This window comes from Simochromis diagramma, unplaced genomic scaffold (assembly GCF_900408965.1).
Source record: "Simochromis diagramma unplaced genomic scaffold, fSimDia1.1 OVJJ01000776.1, whole genome shotgun sequence".
Taxonomy (NCBI): Eukaryota; Metazoa; Chordata; class Actinopteri; order Cichliformes; family Cichlidae; genus Simochromis; species Simochromis diagramma.
Genome location: NW_024387296.1, coordinates 172100 through 183653, shown reverse-complemented (window position 1 = coordinate 183653; position 11554 = coordinate 172100).

Below are 11554 nucleotides of genomic sequence, written 5' to 3'. Positions count from 1 at the left end.
ATGGTGCCTCATGACAGTGGAGTTTACTGGTGTGAGTCCAGAGAGGGTCCCATCAGTAACATGGTTAACCTGACAGTCGCTGGTAAGCTGAGTGTGTGGAGTTAGTGTTGATGAAGCTGTGTGTAAATGGATGAAATGCTGTAGTTTGTCTCTGTGTTGAGGTGGATCAGTGATCCTGCAGAGTCCTGTCCTCCCTGTGATGGAGGGAGATGACGTCACTCTGCTCTGTAAAACAAAGACCACTCCCTCCAACCCAGCTGCTTTTTTCAAAGATGGTGTCTTTATTGGGGATGAGACTACAGGTCACATGACCATCCAGCATGTTTCCAGGTCTGATGAAGGCCTCTACAAGTGTGACATCAGCGGTCATGGAGAGTCTCCATCCAGCTGGATCACTGTCACAGGTGACACACTCACCTGTCTGTGTTTCTGCAGGTTCAACATTCACAATGTGACGACAACTTAATGACTGTGTTTGCTTTATTTTAGAGAGAAACACCACCACACCTCCACCTACATCCAGCTTTCTTCCTGTTCTCTCTGTGTTGTCATGTGCTGGATCAGTCTGTGTTGTGGTTCTACTGGTGTTACTGGTTCTGCTGGTGAGACGATGTGTTAACAGGAAACCTGAAGGTGAGACTCAGACTTAACATTTTTTACATGTGTTGGTTTATTTACACATGTATTATGATTTACTTTGTTTTGTGCTTACATTGCATGCAAAAGTTACTATCTTCAAGTTGTTACATCTTACATATATAAAATTAACAGTTCTGCGTCTGAATTGTAATTTTCAAAACATCACCATGGATTGTAATTGCAAAAACTGCCAGGCAGAAAAAAAGAAAAGAAAGCTTCAATAGTGCAAACAACAGATAACAGTGGCAAAAACCTCCAGACGAAACAAACTTGGATGCTTCTCACCCAGCTTTGACAGCTGAGATAAACATTTGACTGACAGGGAAAAACTCTGGATCTGGAATCACTCTGCTATCATCTGTCACATCCTCTTCTGTCACACCAACACTCCTGCAAGGCAGCACCATCTTTAAAATCCTTTGTCCAGCATATTTACTACCCCCCCTCTGCATATGTCCGAGCATTTCACATTTTACTTAAATGAATTCACACTTTTACAAACATGTTGTTTTATTTGATTTGTTTCTTTGTCAACAATTTAAGGCTAGAAAAGAATAATCTTGATAAAATATGAGTTTTTGTCTTAAAACTTTATTATTATGTGTTACTTTTTGTTCATTGTGTTTGTGGTCTGTGGTTAACTGAAGCTAACAGCTCTGCAATCGTCCAGCATCCTGTTTCTGATAGAAAGAAACACTTCAGCTGCAGCTGTTTCAACACAGGGATGTTTATTTAAAATAGGAATTAATTCCTCATATTAGACAAACTTATTTAATATTGTTTACAGATTGTTTTTTAACAGACTTCACTGTTTTTTGTGATGGGCGGCAACATTTTAAAACCCATTTAAATTCTGAATACACCTCTTATTACCACCATTATTTTGTAGTTTGTTTGATATTTTCACTGTCATCTTGATAATGGGAAGTAATGTTGTCAGTTATCTCAGGTGATCTATAACTGAAATGTTATTTATTCTCTGAACGTTTTCTATAGTAGCAAAAACCTCTGTGGGAGCAGCTCTCCTATTAGCTGATGGTCCTGTGTGTCTTTTATTGTGCAGTGAGAGATTCAGCTGCAGTGTACTCATCAGTGACATCTGAAGACACCAGCTATGCAGAAATCATCATCAAAGAGAAGCAAAACAATTCAAAGATGAGAGGTACAGCTGCGTCTTGTCTCCATCATAGTTCACTTCTACAACCAACAACTGATCCTTTGCTTTAAGCTAAATGCTAACATTAGAACAGACAGCAGACAAGTTAGCATTGTTTCTTTAGCAAAGAAATTAAAATGTCAAGGATGCTAATAAAATGTTGTCTTCCTCCTCACCTCACATCTCATGTACTGAACAGAAGTCAGAAGCATGCATAAAAATTCTTAATTGGTCCTGATATTCTTTCCATTAATTATTGTCATCAGATTAGTCGTTTTACCTTCCTGTCTCTGGAGAGAGTCAAGAGGCGACTAAACAAAAATAACAGCTGGTTAAAAGCTTAAAATCACACTTTCCCCCCGATAAACTGTGTGATAACACTCTAATATCATATTGCAGTTTATTCATTAAGCATCAGAGTCCATCAATCTTAGATCTACTTCAAAGTCGTCAAAATGTAGATATTGAAGGAGTTAAAACTGAAAATACAGAAGATAAGATAAGCCTGTAAGCTGACAATGTAGTGCACAAGTATTCAAACTCAGCCACGTTCACTACTTCTCACCCTTTCCTTTTCCTTTGTCTTTGGCTAACAATAGCACATTTTTCCCCCTGCATTCTGTAGCCAACAGTACCAGAGGCAGTCATGTTTAATCCTGACCGATCTGGTGTGCTCATTCTTAAAGATCAAAATGGTGGATTGCACTGGGTCCGCTTCCCCATGCAGTTCTCTCCATTTATGTAGACTTGACATCAGCACTGTGACCGCCAAAACTGATGGAAGTATGAACACAGAAAAGTAAGTGGATTTTGATCCACCATACAATACCATCTGGAAAGCATCCAATTGGCAACAGCTTCATTTTGTTAGGTGAGGCTGTGTGCAGGCAGGAATAGGACCCAAGGTGCAGACTCCGGAAACAGATGTGAACTCAAAACAACTTTAATGTTAAACTCAAATATAACATAACATAACTGGAAAAATCAAAATAAACTTACACCGGCGGAATGACAGAACACACAGCAAAATAAACGGTAGATCGCGACACGGACACAGAGAAACACAGGGCTTAAATACACAGAGGGAGCAATCAGGGAATGAGTAACAGGAGGGAAACACAGCTGGGGCAAATCAGGCCTAACGAGACAAGGGGAAGCAAAACCAGACACATTAACATCAGACATGGACTTTCAAAGTAAAACAGGAAACACATAACACAGACTGAACAAAGACACAGACTCACATGCAGGCACTACAAAGGGAACAGAGACGTGGGACCAGGGCAGACACAAACACTGACTGAACACGGGGATATAGGAACTAAGGATACATATATACGCGAACTAGACAAGGGGATACAGCTGACAGGGGAGACAGAGCAGCTAGAGAAGACAGAGACATAAGCCATAAGACAGAACTCAAAGAAACCAAAAACTAGAAAGTACAAATAATATAATAAACTCAAAAACCCTGGGTCGACGACCCAGGCATCCTAACAGTACCCCCCCCTTAAGGGCTGGCTTCCAGACAGCCCAAACCAAAACATCAAAAACAAAAAAAACAAACACAACCCAACCAGGGTGGGCGGCGGAGGAAACAGGATGGAGGGCTCGAAACAAACCAAACAAGGAGCCAGAAACAAAACAAAAAAAAAAAAAAAAAAAAAAAAAAAAAAAACGAACAAACAACGGGGCCTGGAAAGCAACAGAACAAAACACAGGAACAAAGTCCAAAACAACAGCACCAAGGCCCAGGCATAGTCCAAAAGCAAACAAACAAAAGAGCTCACGAAAGGCGCAGAGGCCCAGGCAATAGTCTCAAAAAAGTTCAGGGGGCCGGCCCGGAGGCTGATGGTCCAAGAGCCCAGAAAACAGCTCAGGAGGCCGGCCGGCCGGGCGGGCGGCACCGACTGCGACCGAGCAGGTCAGGAGGCCGGCCGGGCGGGAGGCAGCGGCGTAGTTCAGGGGGCCGTCCATGACGGCAGCGTAGTTCAGAGGGCTGTCCATGACGGCAACGACGTCCAGTCATTGGCCGGACAGGACGTGCATCACGAGCAGGCCGGACAGGACGAGCAGGAACAGACAGCATGGAGACCTCAGGAGCAGACGAAGCTGAACACTCGGAGACTGGACCAGGCGGAGCTGCAGAGGCGGAGGCCGGACCAGGCGAAGCAGGAACAGAGGCGGAGGCCGGACCAGGCGGTGGAGCCGGTGGTGGCTGAACGGCCTCGCCAGAACCATCAGCAGACACTGGGACGTGCTGGCTGGGTCCTCCCGGACCCCCAGCTGACGAGGCAAGAGGCTGAACGGGCCCCTCGGACCCTCCAGCGGAGACAGGTGGCTGAACGGGCCCCTCGGACCCTCCAGCGGAAACAGGTGGCTGAAGCGGTTCCTCGGACCCTCCAGCGGAGACAGACGGCTGAACGGGCCCCTCGGACCCTCCAGCGGAGACAGACGGCTGAACGGGCCCCTCGGACCCTCCAGCGGAGACAGGTGGCTGAACGGGCCCCTCGGACCCTCCAGCGGAGACAGGTGGCTGAACGGGCCCGTCGGACCCTCCAGCGGAGACAGGTGGCTGAACGGGCCCCTCGGACCCTCCAGCGGAGACAGGAGGCTGAACGGGCCCCTCGGACCCTCCAGCGGAGACAGGTGGCTGAACGGGCCCCTCGGACCCTCCAGCGGAGACAGGAGGCTGAGCAAACAACTGAGGCGGTAACTGAGCAGGTGACTGAGCCGATAGGTGAGCTAATGTCTGAGCTATGGGGAGAAGTTTAAGTTGTATTGACTGTTGTAACGATGGCAGTAATGGCGGGTGAGGTGGTGGATTAGCAGATGGTTGGACTAGGTTGTCTGAGCCTACAGATCCTACAGAAAACTGCTGGACGGGCTCACCTGAGCCTCCAGCGAGGTCAGAAACAGGTGCAAGTACCTGCCGGACACCAGCCACTCCCACCCGAGGAGAAGGTACGGGTGCAGGAGCTAACTGGTTCCCGGTCATCCTCACCCTGGGAGCCGGGACAGGCACAGTCAACGGCTGGGCAGCTGCAGTCCCCACCCGAGGAGCTGGTACGGGTGCAGCGACAGGCAGAGGCTCAGCCAGCCTAGACACCTGAGCAGGGACCAGCTGGACCTCAGCCTCCCTCACCTGAAGCACTGAAACAGGTGCAGGGGAATGCTGGGCCTGAGCTGCCCTGGGAGCAGGAACACAATGGTGCGAAGGAGCAGGCTCAGCAAACACAGACTCTTCTAAAACGTTTTTTAACTCCCTACCACCACCACGTCTAACAGTCTTAATAGTCTCAGTCTTAGCAGTGTTCATATGATTGTTTTTTTCCAGCTCCGAGGAACGACAGCAATCACAACTCACCACCGGGAGTTGCTCCGCAGAAAAAGAGTGGTGACGGTGTGAGCGTCGCCTCCTCCGGGAAGTGGGAGGTGGCGAACTGGGCTGCGAATCCTCCAAAGGACCGGGCTGCGATGAGGAAGCAGAGAGTTTGTGACGCTCAGAACGTGGCAGACCCAAAAACAGAGCGAAGGACTGCAGCGGAGTGAGTCTAACGTCCGGTGTCACATAATCTCTCTTCCTCCGCCGCTTAACTCTCTTGTCGGACTGGTAATCCAGGGGTGAAGGCGGAGGTGTAGCGACTGGAGAGAAGGAGCACGTGCTCAACCTGATCGCCCGAGGCATAGACGCTGGCTCGGCCGTAGCCATGGCAGTTTGGAGGCTGCGGGGCCCTCCCAAAGCCAAACGTGACCCATAAAAGGGTGACTGGAGCTCCTGGGCATGCTCAGCTTCCTCCCTCACGATCTCCTTGAGGAAGGCAGAAACTGCGGGTCGCTGATACCACACGGAGTCTGCTGGGTCCATGTTCTGGTCGCGATCTTCTGTTAGGTGAGGCTGTGTGCAGGCAGGAATAGGACCCAAGGTGCAGACTCCGGAAACAGATGTGAACTCAAAACAACTTTAATGTTAAACTCAAATATAACATAACTGGAAAAATCAAAATAAACTTACACCGGCGGAATGACAGAACACACAGCAAAATAAACGGTAGATCGCGACACGGACACAGAGAAACACAGGGCTTAAATACACAGGGAGCAATCAGGGAATGAGTAACAGGAGGGAAACACAGCTGGGACAAATCAGAACTGACGAGACCAAAGAAGCGTAAACTGAAACACACTGAGATAAGACAGAGACCTTCAAAGTAAAACAGGAAACACATAACACAGACTGAACAAAGACACAGACTCACATGCAGGCACTACAAAGGGAACAGAGACGTGGGACCAGGGCAGACACAAACACTGACTGAACACGGGGATATAGGAACTTAAGATACACATAGACGCGAACTAGACAAGGGGATACAGCTGACAGGGGAGACAGAGCAGCTAGAGAAGACAGAGACATAAACCATAAGACAGAACTCAAAGAAACCAAAAACTAGAAAGTACAAATAATATAATAAACTCAAAAACCCTGGGTCGACGACCCAGGCATCCTAACACATTTCACACTGCGGATGCAGTAAAAGCATACCTGAATAGAACAACACAACGAAATGGAGAATGGAGAATGACTTTGGTCATACCGATTATTGATTTTTTTAGTTCCTTTGATCAGTTAAAGGTAAAGAAACAGCTAATAAAACATTTATTAAAACACACAACCCATCTCAATCCAAAATTGAGACCAGGGGACAGAGTTGACTCTTGCAGGCATATTTGACGGTGTGGTAGCTCCAACTCCACCTAAGTAAATAAATGAAAATGAGGAGTTTTGGTATTGGTGGTTTTGTTTGGGCCAAATTTGATCTGGTGTGTTTGGGCATTTGGCAATGCAATAACTGGGTAATAAATCCATTAGCAGCCAAAATGTGTCTGGTTTTGATATGCAAAAGCTGTTAGCAGTATGAAAGTTCACACTAAATACAACAATTATCCTTTAATGCAATGAAACAAGTCCTGCATGTTTAACCGCAGCAGCTACTTCCTGTTGTTGATTCTAAACTGTAGCTGAAGAAACCACCACAGAGAAATCTGGTTTAGCCAATGGCAGTGTTCATTTTGTGAGAGCGTGTTTTCTTGGTGCTCTGTGGTGAAATGTGTCAGACTGCACTGAAAGGCCATGACTGTGGTTGTGCAATTTCATCATACGAACACCTACAAGTTTTATGCAATCAGTTCCTGTTCTCAGCAGAAAAGAAAAAAAGTGGAGAAAACTTATGAAAACCTGCTGCTAAGTGCAAATGCTATACGTTAATGTCTGCATAATCAAAAATAAAAATAAATAAAAAATTGCCACAGATGTATTTCAGTAGTATATCCGTGCTGTTAGTGTAGTGTAGTAATTTGTGTGTTTATTTCTGCAGAGGCTGAGACAGGTGTTGTGTACTCAGAAGTGAGAACTGAAGGTGTCAGTTATGGACACCGGTCACACCAAACAGGAGGAGGTACAGTTACTCTTTAGCTTTAACGTTGGACAGAAATGCATTTATGGTCGTCATGCTAAGCTAAATTAACCACTCAAACTCTAAATAACATTGAATCAGATTTTAATTCAAAAGTGCAAAAAAATCTCTTCAATTTTTTTGTAGCTCAGGCTTCTGACTGCTGTAGAATCACAGTCCATCACTTTTCTTTTTCTTCTTCTCCATTAAGGGGTTACCACAGCAGATCACCTGTCTCTATCTCACCCCAGTATTCACTTGTTAGATCGATATGCTGTCATAGAGATAAATAAAGATATCCTTAATATGCTCATCTCAGGCAGAAAAGCCACGCCCACGTAAAGGACAGCCAATCAGCTGAATGTTTCATTAAAGGTCAAATAAAATAGAGAATGAAGACAGAGGCTGAAGAGAGTTCAGTATAAGATAAATAAAGATTTTTTTATAAGTGTGAATCAAGCGCAGCTACTCAGGAAATAACCAGATAAGTTTTATGTTAAATGTGAAGCGTATCTATTATCCTGTCCTACAGAGAGGAAGCGTAACACAAATTATAACCAAACTCAAATAAATTCAATTACAATGTGTTTCAGCCCAGTAACTTCCTGTCTTCCTATGCTGCTTATTTTTTTCCTCCACACATGGGTCAAACTGGGTCAAATGTTACACACCCACGCTCGCTTCACAGCTACAACACAACTGTGCATCACTGTTCACCTTTACTGTCTGAAGCCTCACTGCTTGCAGCTACATCTTGCAGCAGTGACGTGAAATAAAAGATGCTGTGACAGAGGAGGTTGTCAGACAATAATAATAATAATAATAATAATAATAACTTTATTTATAAAGCGTTTTCAAACAAAGTGCTGTACAACTATTTAAAACTAAAAAGATAAAAAATTATAATAATAAAAGCGATACATAGCAACACAGGTAAAAGACACAATACAAGTTAAAAACAGTAAAAATTTAAAAACTAAAAGCCATAGAATTAAGACTTGTAAGATAGGGTGAACAAATGTGTCTTCAGCTTAGTTTTAAAAACCTCCACAGAGCCTGCCTAACATCTTGAGGGACGAGGCACGAAAAGAAAAAGCACGCTCTCCAATAGTCTTTTTTCTGGCTCTAGGAACCTTTAGAAGGCCAGAGTCCTGAGATCGGAGAGCACGGGAGGGAATGTAAAGATGTAAAAGGTCGGAGAGGTATGAAGGTGCCAGTCCGTTTAAAGCCTTGTAGGTGAGCAGCAGGACCTTAAAATCTGCTCGAACCTGACAAGGTAGCCAATGCAGAGATCTCAGAACAGGGCTAATGTGCTCAAATTTCCCAGTTCTTGTTAAAATGCGAGCAGCTGCATTTTGCACCATCTGTAGACAAGACAAATAGCTAAATATTGACCAAGAGAAGAAATATCTAGTGGAAAATGTGGGAATGCTCCTACTTACGAGAATCATGTCTAGTGGTGTGGATTGATAATTCAAGGTTTGTGTTTTTAAGTGTTGCAGTCTGTCTGAGAAATCTTCTGTGAGAACTTGGAAACAGGAAATATTCGAATTTTAATTTCCCTGAATGCAGCTGATGCAAGTTTTTCAGTTTTGTGGGTTCCTCGTTTGAGTTTTATGAAGTTCAACAAGCACAAACAAGTGTGGGCGGCACAGAAGCACTGAGGTGTTCTCAGTAACATCTGAACCGTGTGATGCAGAGAGGTGGAGATTGATTGAACTACAAGTCTTGTAATCATGTTTCCTGTTGTTTGAACTGTGTGTGTTTGTGTTCAGACTTTAAACCAGAGCCAGACGTCGTCTACTCTTCACTGAAGTAGTCCACCAGTCCAACCACTGATACCCAGCTGCTGGTTTCTAACTGGTCCATTCAGAACTTCAAATCAGAGAACATCCAGATGTTGTACATATATTTATGTTTTATGTATTTTTTCACTTATTTAAACAAATATGAGTCATAACTCAGATCCTACTTCTGGAGTGTTAAATGTCGTTTTTTATTTTGTATATGAACAATATGAGTTAAGCACCTTGTTTATGTTTGCATAGAAATACTTTAGTTTCTCTGCAGGGTTAATAAACTTTTGTTCTCTTGTGTTTCTCACATGTTTCTGTGATGTCAGATGGAAAATTTGACTTCTTCCGGTTGTGGCTAACTGACGCATGCTTTAATTCACAGCAGAAAACCATAAACATAACACTAAAAACAACAAAAGAACGATTATATATATAAAACAAACAAAATATTAAAACAAGCACACACAAAAATCAAGCATGAAACCACAGCAGCAGAAATTTTCCAGTTGCTGTAAACTTCACAGATAAACTTTTTTACAGATGGAGAACTTCACCTTGATGTTGAAGCAGCTGACATATTAAATAATAATAATAATAATAATCATCATCATCATCATCATCATCATCCTCACCACCACCACCATCATCATCCTCATCATATAGCACTACAGCTGGAAGAGAAACAAAGCAATTTCACTATGTTAACTTGGATTACAAAGTTAGTGGTTATGTTGTCTGGTGCCATCTAGTGGTAAAACATTAACAGTGTTACAGGAGCAGATTTTTTTCTTGTTTAATGAATGACAACCTGCAGGGTTTGATTCCATTTCACGTGACATGATGTGTGTGTACTTTGTAAGATGTGAGAGTTCCCTTATGTCATTGTCATGGTCATGGGTTAGCTCATGCTTTTCCCCTGTAAACCTAAACTTAACCTTTTCTATTGTTTATATAAATATATATTTTCCTAATGAAATTTAAACAGAAAATATTTTTCAGTTTACACTAAACTAATTAAAATTAGCTTTCTGCTTAGTTTTTTTTTTTTTTAACAGTGGGGGGCATCCTGAGAAATATATTACCTGTACTTCCTGACCTTGCTCTCACTCATTTGTAGCTAATGTTTGCAAATCTATTGAAGTCAACAACTTGTGTTTTGGGGTAGTTCGTTTAGAGCAGTGTGTCAGCGCAGCAGCAGTTTAAATGATGTTTAAAAAGCAAAGCAAGAAAAAAGTGATGCTTACAGGAAGGAGAGCAGAGGCCTGAAAGATGAAGCTCTGATGGACGAGTAGCTTGTGTTTTTATATGATGAAAACACTTGCTAATGCTGTATGTGTAAGTGTGATATACAGAAGCTCGTTCATTGGAAACAATTATTGAATGATGAATTCTTTAAATGATTGCTTTGAGTTACAAAGCAACCCCAAATTCAGGATTTGACTGAGCCATATGGAAAAGAAATGGGAAAAACTTATAAAAGACTTGCATCAGCTTTAGCTTGCTTCATATAGTGAATTCCTGGGCATCAACATCCACGAGGATCTGACCTGGTCACACCATGTTGGTGTGATCACAAAAGCAGCAAGACAGCAGCTCTTTTTCCTGCGGTGCCTGAGAAGATTCGACATGAACCCCAGAATACTTACAAACTTCTATCGATGCACCATTGAAAGTATTCTGACTGGCTGCATCGCCACTTGGTACGGCAGCTGTAATGCTCTGGACCGCAAAGCTCTGCAGAGGGTGGTGAGATCAGCACAGCGCATCACCAGGACTGAACTGCCAGCCATGCAGGATCTCTACAGACAGCGCTGCATGAGGACAACTCAGAGGATCCTCTCTGCCCATATGGAAAAGAAATAGTAAAAACTTATAAAAGACTTGCATCAGATGTGGCCTACTTCATATAGTTAATCATATAAGGCTTATATGATTTACTCATGAAAGTGGCCACTTTCATACTTATGTTGTTTTAGTAAGTATCCAAAACATACAAGTTCCATTTATATAATTTTTCAAGGGATCTTATATATATATATTTATATCTGTTTTCACTCTTGTATGCTTTTCATACAAGTTTCACACAAGACGGATACAAACTTTATAAGGTTTATATATATCTTTTCCATATGGGCATATTTAAGTGAAGCTGGTTTTTATTAATAGTTAATTAAAGCACTGATATTTTTTTTTTTTTAAAAACCTGCTCATGTTCAACTGAATGTTATTAAATAATGGATGATCTGATGAAGCCATGCAGAGTGTGTGTAGTGCTCAAACATCGTCCTCTAGTGGCCATGTAAACAAATATCTGGGTTGATTGTGTTCATATCAGTTTTATAGTTTGCCCTGATGACAGCAGGGCCTGAGACGACAGAGCAATGTAATAAATCATGTTGGAGTTTTTAATGTGTTTAAATTAGTCATGAACTACTTTGTTCCTTCTCTTCTGATGAAATTCCATCCAGAGGCTCTTTGTAGTTTCTGGTTTCAGTAACATCATTTCT